This window comes from Talpa occidentalis, unplaced genomic scaffold (genome assembly GCF_014898055.3).
Source record: "Talpa occidentalis isolate TD23 unplaced genomic scaffold, MPIMG_talOcc4v2.1 talOcc4.13, whole genome shotgun sequence".
Lineage (NCBI taxonomy): Eukaryota > Metazoa > Chordata > Mammalia > Eulipotyphla > Talpidae > Talpa > Talpa occidentalis.
Window position 1 is genome coordinate 21,794,811 of NW_023601322.1, and position 17,580 is coordinate 21,812,390.

The window sequence follows — 17,580 nt, forward strand, 5'->3', positions numbered from 1 at the left end:
TACATTCACCAAAATTAACTTAACAAATTTTTTTCTCTTTGTTTGGTGATTGCTGCCCAAAATGTTGTTAGTATCCCAATTAAGCATTATAACTAATCTCTCATTTTAGATGCACTTTCCAGTTTTGAACTTTCAACCCCTCTCTCTTTTCCTCCCATCTACACTCTTTGATGCCTTCACTTCTTCCATTTTTCTTTTCCTCCAATAAGAGTCTAGAAATATTCACATCAGAAAATGCTATCTGAATCTCCAGTGACTATATGTTACTTCTCCCTTGCCCGAGTCCACCTGAAATAACTGTATTTTTTATTTTATTTTAATTTTTTTTATTTTTATTTTTTTATAGAGGCATGTTTTTATTTATTTATTTGTTTGTTTGTTTTTTGTTTGTTTATACAAGCACTGGGTACAGTCAGAAGCGCGGGAGGGTGAGAGAATTCACCAGAGCCAGAGCGGGGAGCAGAACAGGCAGAAGGACCGAAGTACACTGCTGAGGGGAGCAGCAGGCGGCAGGAAAGGTCTGCGCGCCATGTGGGACCCTCCTCTGGTGGCCGGGGAGCATCCGGGGATCAAACCGGCGCCTCAGAGGCCGCAGGCAGCTTCACAACCCAGCGCTCAACCGCTGCGCCACCGGGGAGGCCCCACCTGAAATAACTGTAAAGCCTCACCATTTTCTCCAGAGCAGACGGATGGACTCTAGTACTAGTAGGTAAAAAGTACCTAACTGTGTCTTATTTACCAACTAGGTCCCAGAGCAGATTACAAAGTTAATGCATAATCTACTAGGCAGGATACTTGATTACCAAGGAATGTTCCCCAGGCATTCACAACCTATAGGGGTGTCACATTTTCTCTGATATTATGGGAATTATTGACTGACTGGACCAGAACACTCTCAGAGTCCACATAGGCACCTTTATTTCCACAATGGATTAAAAATCCACAGACTATAGTTTCCTACATACTCACAGCTTACAGATCATTGATTGATAATGAATCAACGCAATATCCTCTGGGTGTACTTAGCTCAATATATATGCAACCCCACCTCCCCTGCCCCCCAGTTCAGGATACCTGAGACACATTACTCCCCAAACCAGCACCTGCATGGCAGCTGCTTGTGGTGCTCAACCGTCCAGATGATTTTTGTCTTTAAACATAATATTTCAGCCTTCCTTGAAACACACAAAGTCTGGGTAATTCCCCCCCTAGGAAATAATAAGCAAATCACCATAAACAATTATAAACAATAAAGACCTATAAAACATAATTATAGAATTTTCAAACGAATTAAATGCAATAAAATTATTTACAATATATTGAACTTTAAGGCTAGCCTTTGTGAATTAAAGACGAGACTCAAGACTCCTTTTTAAATTGTGTGTGTGTGTGTGTGTGTGTGTGTGTGTGTACTGATTTTCCCAAAGGGGCATTGTAAGAGCTTGCTTAATTGAACACCCTTGTATCTGTGCCGTCTCAGGAAAGTGTGTCCTCCCGTGGCCAATATAAGCTAAGCAAGAGCTACATGGAATATTTTGTGGGAAATATCTCATTGCCATCTGGTCTAGTAAAAAAATTATCTTCTAAATTTCAATATAAGGATCAATTCTGTTTTGCAGGACCATTGTGTCACAAATACAGATAAAACAACATACTTTGCTTCTCTATTTCTATAGGCTTTCTGTCCCCCAACATCTCCAAATAACTCTTTCAATTCACATTCTAGTGGAGATCCTTCTGCTTAAAGCAGAACTACAAGTTATAGAACCATTCCTCTTCCTTCCACCCTATTCTCCTGCCAGAAGTCCCTCATTGCCCGTGCTCCTATCTTCTTGCTCTGGAGTTGAGGCTAGTCTGCAGCAGATTCCTTTGTTAAGATTCTAGGAATTCATATATGTGAAAGACTTACTCTATATTTGTTGAATAAAAGAATAAATGGATTCCATTTATTCTATATTCTATATTATTCTATATTCTATTCTGCTCTATAAGGCCTTGCTCTCTGACATATTCCATTTTCAACAGGATCCTCACATTTTAATGTGAAAGATTAAAAAAAAATCTCTAAACTCATAGAATTGGTTCTCAGTAACAGGATTTTAGCTTCAATGCAAGCAATGAAGACTTAAGACAAGTTTTATGTCTTTGAGTTATACCTACTCAATCTATTTTTTCATTAAGGGCTCAAAAAACCTCTTCTGGGGCCTCCCTGGTGGTGCAAGGTGTTAAGACGCAACCTATGAAGCTATCCACAGCCACTGTAGCATGAGTTTGATCCCCAGCCAGGAAGCTCCCTACATGGTGCAGCAGACCTCTCCTGTCTTGCCTGCTGCTCTCCTAGCAGTGTACTTCAGTTGATCTGCCTGCTCTGTTCCCCACCTGTCTCTGGTGAATCCTCTCACACCCCACATCTCTGGCCTGTACCCCAGTTCTTGTATGCATAAATAAATCTTTTTTTAAAAAAAAGCCTCTTCTATACATCTGTGTTTAGCCCCCAGTGGTCCTCATTATATTGCTCTGTTAAACAAATGTTTATATCCAGTTCTTTCTGCAATCCCCAGATAATTTAGAGTTGACTAAAAGAAAATGCTTTATAACTCATTGCATGAAGTGGTTAAAGATCTACTGTGAAGTAATTCATAAAGAACATTCCAACCTGTCCTTTCCTTTCACTGGCTCAAAGTTCATGCAAGTTATATACATCAAACCTAAATCTACTGATTTGAGAAGATCACCCATCAATGGATGAGTGTAATGCTGGTCTCTGGCCCTCTTTCTGCCTGACAGTTTTTCCTGCAAGAGGAAGGTCCAGGACCCGGCTGCCATGAGGGTGTTGGAATACTATGATGCCTGAGGAAAGGATCTGAACACACTGTGATCCCCATGCTCAGCACCCCAGTTATCACCTAGGCTCCATGTCATGGTGAGGCTCATGTTACACTTCAGTACCTACATTTCCTATCTAGGTATTCTGAGCAGAGTTAGAAAGAACTACCTAGCACAGGTATCTCCTCTCTCAACAAACCAAGCCTGGCCTCCCATGCCTCCTCACCTCATGACATTTTCTCATTTTATAAAATTTATATAGATAAGAGCATAAGGCAGAGGGTTTCTGACAAGCAACTGATTATGCACCTTACCTGAAGAGGCTTTGGTAAACATTTTTAAACTTCAGCAGAAGCACAAAAATTAGAAAGTTGCTTTTAATTCATGAAAATGTATTGAGTGAATTTGTCTTACTGAAATAAAATCATGGCTTACATGTACAATAAAATTTCCCTTGACATCAGCCAGTTAACCTGAATATAAGGCGATGATTTGTAAACTATCTTTTATTGCTAATGCCAAGTAGCATTCTATCTTTTAGCCATAATAAATTTATAGTATGTGTTTTATTCTGGAGAGTGTTAGTGATAAGACAAAATAAGAATACATTTTTACCATCACTTCTTTTAAAGCCACACCTATTAAGAATCTAAACACACCATCATACAATGTACTCAGGGGTCATCAAGCCTTGAGTCTCCACCAGATAAGTCAGAAAGTTCCAGTCAACAGAGAGCCAACATCTGTTCTGTACCCAAATATTGGTGAAGATGAGCAAACCATCAGATAGACTAGAAGGTTTCCATTTAACAGCTATTCAGGGATCCTAACTAGTTGGAACAGATTTTGGAACTTTTTCCCATGTGTAGACTTAGAGCTTTAAGTATGGCCTTTTGTTCTACTGCCAGGACACTCAAGAGGCTGATACTCATTTGTTCCAAATAAACTCATGTATATTCTTGAGGAATTCCCTTTAGCTTTTTATTATGACTCTGGAATGGCAGGCAAAAATTTAGGTGATAGCATGTCCTTTGTTTGAACATTATTTAATATACAACAATTATCACGTATAGTATATTTTGTATGCATACAAGCCCCTTCAGGATAATGCATATTCGTAACCCCAGCTGGAAAAAATATGAATTATTAACATTCACTCTTCAAGCTCTGTAAAGCCAACTCTCAGACTGTGGCACTAAACACTTGCTCCTCTGGCATCTACACAAGACTGGCTGGAGAATTCATGCACTATAGTGTTTGACACACTTATTCTCTCAGATGAAATACTATGGGTAAAACCGCATAATTTATTAGGCTAGTACAGCAAGGCTGAATAATTAAATCATCTCCTTGTACAAGTCTACATTTTGTGATGATCTTTTTAACACTATAATCTAAATTGGGGTTGGAGTTGAGGCAAAGAGAGGGGTTGAAAGTAAACTAATTGGGAGATACGCTATATGAAATAAGAGCTGTATCACCCATGCCATCAAAAAATAGAATCCCATTCTTGAAAGGCTTTCACATTCTTCTTTATTATTGACTAACAAACACCTCAAATGTTTTAATAATAGGAAAACAATTATATACATGTGTGTATTATATTTACACAAATGTACTAGTGTTTGCCTATTCATTCACATGTAAATGGTGTTACATTTTTATTTTTATGAGAGGAAAGGAAAATAAAAAGCTTAGAAGTCAATCACCTCCCCCATTTGCAAGTAGAAAAGAATTTCTGAATGTTAACAAGAGGAAACAAAGTCAGAGAAAGAGCTATGCCTTACCCTGGGGTTTCTTCTGTGTCTCCAAATGATGGTTTTGAGAAGTGTAGTCAATGTCACCAAAGAGACAATTCTGAATCAAGAGTTTGGGTTCCTTCTCAGGTTGTCAAAGCCAATATGGAAGACACATGAGTGTTCAGGGGTTTGCTATCCTGGCTCAGTCAGTCCTTCCTCACTCTTTATCAGCAACTGAGGACTAAAGTGGGCACGTCATTCTAGGAGATTTGCTTTAGAAGTGCTTCTAAAGCACTCATTAGCATCCCGTTCTCCCTCAATAGTCAAGTGATACGTGAGGGTCGGTCGAGTTGTTTTCCCATTGGAGAATTTAGTTCTTATTAGGTAGCCAAGCAACCCATCTCAGAGGCCCCAGCAAGAACCACTGGAAGATCGTTTTTCCTGTAGTGACTGGTTCTGCTTGGCCTCTCCTCTACCACATTGTTTCCTCCTTTTTTTTCTTTACACATTACTGAGAGGTTAAATTTTTACAAATCTTATATTCATAAGACATTTTTTGTCTTTGAGCTGATGGGAGATAAGTAGGGAAAACTTACATACACCTGGCCTTCCCAGGATGGAAAACTCCATTTGAGAAACAAATTGGCTTTCTGGAAGGTTGGTACATGAGCATACTTTACCATGAAATTCAAGTGGGAGAGGCAGGTTCACAGAAAAGGTCAAGAGAAACCTTCCCCATAGGATCTGGTTCCTTTCTGTGTGAGAGAGGACCAGGGTGAAGTCAAGTTCTATCACTGTGGTTATGGAAAATTTAAAACTCAGGAATCCAGAAAGCCAGCTTCATTGTCTTCATTTTATTCTCATCTTTCATTATCATTTATCACAAAAAGAAACAAAAAATAATATTTTACTGGCAACATTCAGTAGAATGATTTGCACATATTTGCCTTAAGCATGGAGTAAAAACTAAGTCTTGCTTGTATCCACTGTTTCCTTTGAATGTTACATAATTGGTCCCTAGATTTCCCTGAAATCTTAGATTTTATTCTGAAAACCTTACATTAGCTATAGCTTTATCCTAAGGATCAACTCCCTTTAAGCCTCAATATCTACCCCTTGCTTTTGGAAATGGAACTGTTTTTACAAAGGCTCAGCATGCTGTCCTTTGGGCTTTTGCTATATCTATAGCAACCACTCTGTTGGGGAACCTTACAAATAAAACTAGTCTTTGGAGTCTAGTAACACATAAAAAGATACACTGCAATAATAAACATTTTTGATTCTTTGTTTAAAACATCAGCAATAGCTTATTAATAACTGCTGAGGTACTGCCTTTGGTTTTTATTATAGAAAAGGTATTCAATTTCTTGAAATGTAGTATATTTCCAAGTTAATTAGCTTTCACATTTAAGACATTCCTGTTTGATAATTCAGTATTAGACACATATTTAGAACAAGTGTATAGTCTCAATTGGCAATTGAGGGTAAAGTTCTCTGTTATCTTTGTGAAATTTCCTAATTTTCTCCAGCAATTATCCATTCACATTTTGAAAGTCATCCCTTTCAAAGAAATCTAATGATTTTATTAGGCTATTTACCCTGCTCTCAGTCTTCCTGTGAGGCTGACAGAACAAGTATCAAATATTTTATAAATGAGAATGAGTAAAAAAAATGTTTAGTCATGTTGGATTCAATGCAACATTTTCTTTTAGTCAATAATTTTCTTACTAAAAGGATCCATGGTCCCTTGAAGAAATGATTAATTCTAAGAGTAGGATAAGAAATGTATAAGGTAAGCTTCGAGAATCATGCATCACTAAAAAAAGAATAAAATAGAGAGAGAGAAAGAGAGAATGACCATCAAATGAATGAAAGAGTCATGAGCTCCCAATGGACAAAGTTGGGAAATTTGGACAACAAAATAACTATAATGTTAAAATAAATATCTATGAATGAGGGGAGGAGAAACTTCCTCCTACTATCTTTTATTCAGTAGTTGGGTTTAAGAACTAAACTGACATAGGACATATTAATGGGAGAAAAGCAAACAAATTATATTTAATATTTTTATGAATAAATGGAGTCGTGAAAAGGAAGACACAAAGAAGTCATTAGTCACAAAAGTTCCCATATACCTTTTTGATCAAAATACAATAAATTTTAGTTAAATGGCAGACAAAGAGTTTGGGAATGGGGCAGAAAACTGTGAGACAGTGACTAGGAAATAGAGGGTGGAAACTAATAGAAATTAAGACTTAGATAGAAAGGGGGAAATCAGAGATCCTTTCTTGCATATGTTGTTTCTCAAATGCCTTCAGCTCAAAATAATAAGTAAAGCATAAATAAGCAAATAAATAAGAAGAAGAACAGACAAATCTTTCATGCAAAACAATTACAAATAGCTTATGTGGATAATAGACTCTCAAGAAAGAGGAACATAATTCTCCATGATTTAGGTATATGCTGCTCATATTGACTTCCAAAGAAGTATATGGTATAGACAAGGAAAAATTATCCAGTCAATAAAGGCTTAAAAATACAAGCTCTGACATCATCTTAATAAGCATGTGTCCTTGATATGAAATAATGAGAATGGCAATTTACCTCTCTGATTTTCCTCCAAAACTCAAAACCCCACTTTGATCATGAGGCAAGCATTGGAAAAATCCCAACTGGGGACGTTCTATAAAATACTTAACCAGAAATCCTCAAAACTACCAAGATCATCAATAATAGAAAGTTTGACTTTGTGTCAGGAAAGAAAAGCCAAATGAGACATGATGACTAAATGCAGTATGGGATCCTAGAAGAGACAAGTATGAAAACCAAGGAAATCTAAATAAAAGTATAACAATGTTAGCAACATTGGTTCATTAATTGTGACAACTATATCATATTGACAAATGATATTAATAATAGGGGGAATCAGTGAAGGATATATGAAAAATCTATCTTTGCCAATTTTCTATAAATCCAAAAGTATCTAAAATAATAACTATATTTCTCTAAATAAGGAATTTACTTACTACATCCCAGGCAAAATTTAAGTGGATGAGCACATTAACATTCAACAAGTGTTTGCTGAATGTATGAAAATAAAATCTGTTTCTTAGTCTCTGTAAGTTTACCCCAGCAGATCACTTTCCATCTAAGAGTTCTTCTATTTAATACCAAAAATGATGTTAAGAGTAGAAATGCTATATGGAAAAAACAGACCAGATAGTGGAAAAATCTTAAGTAATTTCTTAGTAATGAAAGTAAATATTGACATCACTTATGACCTTCAGCACAATAAAACTTTTAAAATGGCAATGCCAATAAGAGATTAAACATTTGTTTTCAAAATACACTCACATTTATTTGCTATCTCAGTTCCTGCAATAATGAACTGAGAAGGGCAAGGCATGCATACTTTCTCCATTCTAATCATCAAAAGTCTTGAGACAAAAAGAAAATGTACAATGTGTTTTAGGCAGAGAAGAAATGCTTTATGATCTACATACTTACAATAATTAGGTTGTGGCTTCTGCAAGTTATCTCACTTTGTGGGGTTCAGTTTCCCTATCTGAAAAAGGAAGGATACTCATGGGAGAGAAAAGTTGATGTATAGTCTCCCAACTGCAAACACACAGACACAACAAATCTATATATTTAAAATAAATATATAATTTTACTAACCATTATGAAAAAAATCCAAAATGATCTCTGGTGGAAAACTATGGGTACTTTCATAGTGGGTGTGATGTGGTAACACAGAACTAAAGAAGTGTGAGCCTATTCCCCTAAATCATATACAGTAATATAAACCAATGTTATCTAAATAAAAAAAGAAGAAAGAAAGAAAAATATAAGAACAAATAAGGAAAAAAAATTATTGATAAATAAAAGTTCCATGGTCATCAAATAGATGGGGTGAACTATACATACATGGATGGTCTAACTGGGTCCTTCAAAAGGAAATACATGGGCTACAAATACAGCCCAAAGTTTCTTTCATAGTGATTAGTGATTGAAATCCCCTCCGTTCTGTCTGCTTGGGTGTTTTCTAGAAACATGGTCATGTCCCATAGCCTATCAACCACATCAAGATCCTCGCATGAGTCTGACTCCCAGATTATTGTAAGTCTACATATTGTGCATAGAGTTCAACTGCTAAAATCAGGCTTCCTGAGTTCTTAAAAAGTTTGGTAATGGCTGAAATTTTCCAGAATTAGTGAGACAAGAATCTTTAGATTAGAGAAATCCAGCATGTATACAGCAAGAAAATTAAAAATACACAGACATTGCAATGGAGAAAAGATTGTAAAACCCACTAGAGGAGACAAATTACCTAGAATGAACAGCAATCTGGTTGACAGTTCATTTTTTCATTAATAAAAGAACTGTTCAAAGTGCCGTGGGAAAATAATTGTGAATGTAGAATGTTATGCCTTCCAGAGTAAGTGTAAAATGAAGATCTCTTCAGATATTTAAGGACTAACTTTATTACTATCAGATCCTCACTGCAAAAACTATTAAAGTATATAACTCATCAAAAAGAAAAATAAATTCAGAAATGAGTTTCAAGAAAGTAGGTGAGTAAAAAAATTGGATATAGTGATGATAAAAGAACACAGAAGTTTACTGTAAATAATAAAGAAACTATATTTCTTTTGTGTTAAAACATGTTGGAAATAAAATTTTAGACAGCAATAGCATGAACATTGGGTGTGATGAAATCTAAGGACTATAATGTAAATTAAATTTCTTCCTTATACACTTTTTTTTGAAAATTAGTAATGAGATATGTATATTAAAAATGAGGAAAACCAATAAATGAACAAAAATAAAATGTATAACTTACAATAGAAGAGGGGAAAAAACAAAAGAAGGAAAATTCCATCAATCCAATAAAAAATGCTAATGATGATGGAGAAAGAAGTAGAGAAAAAGAAACAAAGAGAATGCATAAAATAAGATGCAAGAAGTAAATACAAGTATATGTGAGAAACAAGTTCCAGAATAATACTTTGTATATAGCATTGAGGTCTATTACATAAGATTTAAAATCCTTGACTCTATCTATCTATCTTTCAATATCTATATATGAGATAAACTACACAGAATTGTTTTAAACAGCATGAAAGAATTAAACTCCTTTAAGTCACATGCAACAAGTGGTGGCATATTGAACAAGGGGATCCAAGAAGACTTTCTTTATCTACAATACATTATTTGTATATTAAAAAAGAGCACAGATATAGCAAAATACTTAAAGACTTACCAATTAGAAGTGATAGTACTTAGGTGCAGATTTTAGATTACTAGATTTTTCTCTATATGCCTTATGTTTTTCTATTTTTCACCAAAAAAAAAATGTCTGGACTAGGTTATTCTTTTCATGACTAATAATGCATAGATCTTTGAATTACCCAAAAGCACTCAGGTAGCTACTGGTCTTGTACCAAGTCTTCCTAATTTCAAGTCTATGGTTCTTCCTTATACCTCAATATTCCAGGTGATCTAGTTATAACCTTAGAAATGACTTTTGTATGTTCATATAAGCTCTCGGATTTTGTTACTTTTGCTACTCTTACTGTCTAGGTTGGCACCAATTTACCCTGAGAGGTTCTTGTGAGACTTAATTGAGGACCACAAAAGACAGCAAGATCTTTAAGTGAGTAGCTCTGAATAATTTCCCCAAGCAGATCACTCAGCAGAATTTCATTTTCAGCATGAATGGTCACACTTCAAGCAATGAATGAGATGCATTGTTTAGGGGGAAATGACGCACTCAATTCTGTAGTGCTGCTCAATAGCCCCAGTGCAACTTAGCATTGCGTCAGCATTTTCATTATAAACCCATCAGCAGGTTGTAAGTGCCCAGTGGCTGCCTCTGAATCTAATATGCTGAGTCACTGCTGAGAAGGGTTGGCCTGGCAAAGCCCACAATACTATTAAAATGTAAATATCAACCTCTTCCAACATATCTCTCCTGATTATATCGGTCCTCACTCTGACTTCTTTATGAACCCTGATGTTTTTCCTTGTTTATGGAACCTGCTAGATTATTATTGGCTTTGACCCATAGTCTCTTGTTGGGTCACACTTTTACTCCAAATTGGACAAAATTTGAGAGTAGGTGAAAGATTATGTGTTTTTCATGCAGCTCCTCATAGAACCAGGTTATGGTTGCATGTCACAGGTTTTAGAGGTAGAGTAATTGAATGAGAAAGGTAATCACATAATCTAATATGTGATCATGCATTTAGCTGTAATGAAAACTTTCTCTTTGTGATAGCAGTTGGAGCACATAATAGGTTGTTGTTATTTTTTTTCTGGGGTGTATTCATGATGGAGGACAAAACATGTGTGACATGTCCAAATTCATGAACTATCTTCTGACTCTGGAATATTCCTCCACCTTTTTCATGAAGCCCATTCTTCATGATCTACCCGAGAGAAGGCTTTCCTATGTGCTCATTCCTTCCCTATTGCCTCTGAACTCCTTTTGCAATAATGTTATATTCAGCTTAGCTCTTATTTATATGTTGTCTAGGCCTGTGAGTTATTTCAGGGATGTTAGTTCTGTTTGCCAAGTAAATGCGAGAGTCCCTTGAGAGGAGCCCCTTGTTTCAGGGGCTGAAATATTGAGAACAGTGTTGACAACTTACAAGGCACTGGAGAATTAACTACGTGTTACGTGATTGCTTAGTGGCAAGTCATGGCTCAAACTCCTCCTCTAATGAGAGAACTTCTCTGGATCAGGCTTCCTTCAAACTCAGAGTTGGTGGAGTGAGTTGGCGCATAGAGCACCCTCAGGTTCTCTATAATTATGCTTCCCCATTGTTCTGCAATGGTAGTGGCCTGTTTTAAGAACTAATGCAAAATCATCTTAAGGTTGGCAAACTCAAAGCTCATTTTCGCTTTGGGGGAGAGCTAAAGGACTGTCAGCAACAGCTGTATACCTTAGCTTACTGCAACATCTCCTGCCAATTCAGATAATCATAGCTTCACAGAATGAAAGTACTTTAGCTCAGGAGTTTCAAAACTCTTCAACAATAAAAATACATTTTACATTGCAAAATAGTTACATTGCAAAATGCATATGATTGAATGAGAGGAAACAAAACAAAAGTTTCAGGAAATTCTAACTACTATCTGTGGTGCAAAACTGGCATTATAGATCCTGTCTAGTCCTATTCTATGCTATCCTATTTCATTCTAATTAATGTTGGATATGTTCAACCATATTGAAATTATGACTCTAATATAAAAAATACTTTTCTCACATTCTAGATAAAATTTTCTTATTCCCAAAAGTATCAAATTGATACTTAAAATGCATCACTCAAAATGGCATCAAAATTATTAAATATTGGGCCTCCCCAGTGGCGCAGCGGTTGAGCACTGGGTTGTGAAGCTGCCTGCAGCCTCTGAAGCGCCGGTTTGGTCCCCGGCTGCTCCCCGGCCACCAGAGGAGGGTCCCACATGGCGCGCAGACCTCTCCTGCCGCCTGCTGCTCCCCTCAGCAGTGTACTTCGGTCCTTCTGCCTGCTCTGCTCCCCGCTCTGGTAAATTCTCTCACCCTCCCGCGCTTCTGACTGTACCCAGTGCTTGTATAAATAAATAAATAAATAAATCTTAAAAAAAAATGTCAAAACTACCACTTTAAAAAAAATTATTAAATATTAAGGGAGAGTTTGACCAAACATGTGCAAAATCTGCACATTAAAAACTATAAAACATTGCTAAAAAAATTAAAGAAGTCCTAAATAAATGTGTCCATGAGGCAGAAGACAATATTACAAAGATGTCGATTTTCCTAACTTCATCTCTATATTCAATGAGGCATTTTTGTAGAAATTGACAACACGATTCTAAAATTCTTATGAAAATATTGATAACTTAAAAGAACCAAAACAATTTTGAAAAAGAACAAACTTGGATGACTAACCCTACCTGATTTCAAGACTTATTATAAAGTCACAATAATTAAAACAGTGTGCTATGGCACAAAGAGAGGAAAATATATCAATGAATACAGAGTCCACATATAAGACAACTTATTTTCATCAAAGGTGCAAACCTGCGTATAGAAAATCCTTCCTATGAAAGGTTCTAGAACAGTTAGATATGGACACGCATAAAAGTGAACTTGGATACATTTTTACACCATCTGCAAATATTAACTCAAAATGGCTCACAGATTAAATGTAAATTCTAAAAGAATATAACAGCTAGAAGAGGCCTCCCTGGTGGCATAATTGGGACTCCTCAATAGCCGCCACACTGTGAAGCTGTCCACAGCCTCTGCAGCACGGGTTCGATCCCTGCCGGCTGAGGAGAAACCCACATGGAGCGGCAGACCTCTCCTGTCTCGCCTGCTGCTCCCCTCAGCAGTGTATTGCAGTCAGTCTGCCTGTTCTGATCCCTGCTCTGTCTCTGGTGAATCCTCTCATCCTCCCACACATGTGGTGTGTACCCCGGTTCTTGTGTAAATAAATAAATCTTAAAAAAAATACGGCTAGAAGAAAATGTAGAAAAATTATATGTCTCTGGGTAAGGAGGCAACAATTTCTTAGATATGACACCAAAGGCATGATCCTAAAAGAAGAAACTGATAAAATGGACTTTCTCAAAATTAAAACTGCTGCACTCCAAAGGACACTGTTAATATATGAAAAGAGAAAGCACAGACTGGAAGAAAATATTTACAAATTATAGATGTGATAAAGGGCAATCAGATGTATGACTATATGAGAACTATCAAAATGTAATTAGAAAACAAGCAACCTCATAAAAATATAAACAAAAATTGCAACAGACATCTGATCAAAAAAAATCAATAAGCACATGAAAAAATGTTCAATAGGGAAGTGATAATAAAAATCACATTGAGATGCCACTCTATACTTATTAGAAAAACTAAAATTATAAGAATGACCAAGTGTTAACGAAGATGTAGAACTATTAATTGTATAGTGTCCTGTGGAGATTAAAATGATATAAGCACTTGCAAAAAAAGATTAGTATTTCCTAGAAAATTAAACAACATCTACTATATGATCGAATCAGTCTAATCTTAAGTATTTACCCAAAAGGCAATAAAAACTTATGCTTACATAAAGATTTGTAAAATGCTCATAGCAGCTTTATTTGTCATGGCCAATAATTGAAAAAAAATTTATATATCTATCAATAAGTGATATAGCCAAACAGTAGCAAAAAGGAATGAACTTTTGATACACACTGCAATACCTGTATGTTTAATAAAAGGGGCTATACCAAAAAAGGATACAAACCAGAGGTACAATCTATAGTCATTGGCCATATTCAACTTGATTTCTCAGGTGTTTTAGCTTTATTTTTTTCTAGGAAAAAATATACACATTATTAAAAAAAAGTGTACACTGTATAATTCCATTTATGAAAAATGCTAGGACATTCAAATTAATGCACAGTGACAGATCATTGACTGCCTGAGAAGAAATTAATAGTAGACATGATTATAGCAAAGAAATTGCAAGGGAACACCAGATAATCTTGGGGATTGAAGGCAATGTCCATAAACTTGATTGTTATTGTAGTTTCATGGGTGTATACATATGTTCAAATGTAGGAAATTATATTTTTAGTACAAGCAGTTTAATAAAACTGGAAATATATCTTAAATACATGTCTGACAATACATCTTTAGTGTACTAAATAAATTTTTAAAGAGAAAAAACTACTACATTTTACTAACTGAAAGTGAAAAAATAATTTTAGAATTACAACAAGTTGTCCACTACTTCCTGCAGGAAGGAGTGATTTTATGAAGAAAAGTTGAAAGCTGAGATGGAAAAAAAACAAAATCATCTCATATGGAATCTCCAATGAAGTGGGACACCTCAATAGGCAAGTTCTAGTTATACACACAGATCATAATTCCTCCCTTGGGGTTATTCTTTCTTCTTGGTGAAATGCATCAAGGTCAGCTGCCCTAACTCCTCTTAGATCTCCCCTTGTCCATCATAAAATAAACCCAGTCTCCTCAGAGACAATATATGGTTTCCAGAGTCATTCATGTGTTTTCATCTTGTTTTTATCTGGTTTCTTTTAATCACTACTGAAATTACCATAATGGGTGGGTAGATTCTACATGTATGCTTGAAAATCCCAAGCTTCATGCCACCAATGTAGACAAGATACTAGAGGATCAGTTCTGAAAGGGAAGATCAGACATATTTGATGAGAGCTCTATAGAGTTGTACCCTAAAGGACTGGGTTCCAGGAAGACAAAGGAGGACCCTAATATGTCATTTAATTGAGTACTTAAAATATATACAATGTCTTGGGACATGGCTTAAGAATTGTCCTACTACTCAAGATATTCTAACATAATTAATAAGTGAATGTATGCATTTACATAATTTCCTTCCTGGGTGCTCTTATTCTTCCAGAGGCCCTGAAAAGGCTGGGTGATCAGGAGATACCTTAAGTGAGAACATGTTTCTCTGTCTCAGATCTATCTGAAACTCCTTAATTCATATGCTTCCACTTTATTTACTCTCTCACACAACATGTTTTTACCACGTACAAAGAATGAGTTGGTCCATAGGCCTGGTAGATCTGCTTACCAATAGCCTGACAAGGAGGAAGTCGACCATGCCAGTCCAGGTGGTAAGCAGATCTCTGGTTCACACTAACAGAGAGGAACTGAGATGAGCATGACACTAAACAGGTCGCAGCTCCTGCCATCAAAGAGCTTGGTCTATTAGGAAAACAATTGGGATCACAAAGGAAAAGAGTATAGAATGTGTATTAGAGAGAGATAAGCCAGATGGAGGAAGACTCAGATGAGCTGGCATCTGCTGGGAAAGTAGGGGAGCTGTCTTCTGTCTCCACAGAGACAGAGTTGTAAGCCTCTAGGTGCAGGGAGGGTATTCTCTCCATCTGCACCATGTCAGTGAAAGCCCAAAATCTCTAATTGGGGCAAGAAAAATAGGATGCATTTCCCTTATAAAAAAGGTCTCAAAGAGCAAAGGAAAACAGACCTAGCTAGCAATCCCCGACTTACAGTTTTAGCTATGAGGCCTTCGGCAAATTATTTACCACTTCTAAGTGTTGGTTTTCCCATCTGTCAAACTTGAATAACAAAACAGTTGTTTTGATTGTGAATTAAATGACATCCAGAAAGTTGTGTGACTGGGTAGATGCTTTATACAAGCTAGACTGGCAGAGTAGACTTCCTCCTTGTCAGGCTATTGGTAAACAGATCTCTGGCTCACACTGTACTGGAGGCACTGAGAAAACACTGATCTGGGGGTTTTGATGACATTGCCATGGTCTATATCTGTAATCAAGAGTTAAATCTGTTGACCAATTTGGTTCAGTGTTTCAGTGGTAGATACTCCAAAGAGAATGACGTGAAATGCTGATTCCCAAACCTGACAGTTTACACTAATAATTTGGGACAACTCTTGAAAATGCAGACTCTCCAACTCACCCAGAGGTTCTGTTTCATTCAGCCTAGAATAAGGGCAGGGAAATTATATTTTTAATACCTACTCCTGGAGTCTAAAGCAGTATTTGGAAATCTGTGCCTCTTGAGGTCTGTCAGTTTCAACACAAAATGCCAAAACTCATTTATTCATCTGTCCCCCAAAGATATTTGAGAACTTTTATAGTTTGATTTGCTGCTTCCTCAAGCAAGAGCTAACGGAAAGTTTGTAGAGAAAATTATTGTATCAACAAGGAAAATGTTTAGCCTGCTGAAGAAGAAAGGTCAACAAATGGTTCCCAAGCAATTATAAAAGCCACTTTGTATGCAAATAATGCTGCTAAACAGGGGATGTGCTAATTACAAATCATTCTTATCTCACCTGCAAAGCTTTTTCTAATGTTCAAATTCATATTATAAACCTGTGCCCTGCTTAGGACTGAAGCATCAGATTACCTGGGGGGAGGGGTTCCTAGGCCAGCACCTCAGTTTTTCTGCTTTGGGCCATCTACTGAGGCAAGGAGGTGAATTCCCCAGGGAACTCACGATTAGACTGAGCCTCATTTAAATATGAACTAGGAGATGTAACTGCCTGTCTACTTATAAAGACACCCTTGGTGTCTCTCCCTTCGTTTGCTGAAATTGTGATCTTGCCTCCATTTTCACCATTTCAGGTAAAAGTCCTCAGTTCCTCATGCCTAAATTAATGGTTTCATTAATGAAAACTGTTGCCTCTATTTTTCCTGGTGGTGGTGTGTGTGTGTGTGTGTGTGCGTGTGTGTGTGTGTGTGTCTGAGAGAGAGAAAAAGAGAGAGATTTTTGATAGGATTGTCATATCTAGGGAGAGAAAGAAGAAAGGATTTCAAATAAGTTTCCTAACGAAACTCCCCAAATTGCCCAACTCCTCATGGGCAAATGCCCAGCCAAACAGGCTTCACACAAAGGAGGGTCACTGAGGTCACTGAGACTGAACACTTGCCACAAGTCTAAGGTATCTTCTGGAAAAGAACCACAAGAAAGGGGTCAGATAAGTCCCAGGGAGCTGAGGCAGAAGGAGTCTTCCATGAAGGAGAGACTCAAAATTCAGAATTAGGGCCTCCCCAGTGGCGCAGCGGGTTGAGTGCAGCACTGTGAAACTGTCCACAGCCTCTGCAGTGCGGGTTTCATCCTGGCCAGCTGGCAAGAATCCCACATGGTGCAGCAGACCTCTCCTCTCGTGCCCGCTCCTCCCCTCAGCACTGTATTTCGGTCGTCTGCCTATTCTGCTCTCCACTCTGTCTCTGGTGAATCCTCTCACCTTCCCACACCTCTGGCCTGTACCCCAGCTCTTGTATAAAAAAGAATAAAAATCTTTTAAAAAAAATGAGTAATAATTCACATCAGCATAATGGGTGCCACTGGTCTGCCAAGAACCAGGAAAAGCCTCCCCACAGGTCTCTCACCCAGGTGTCTCTTCAAGTACCTCTTCCAAGTGTCCCTACATGTCTCCCCATTCACATGTCTCCTCTAAATAGAGACCCACTCTTTCACAAATGTTTAAGAGTACAATGC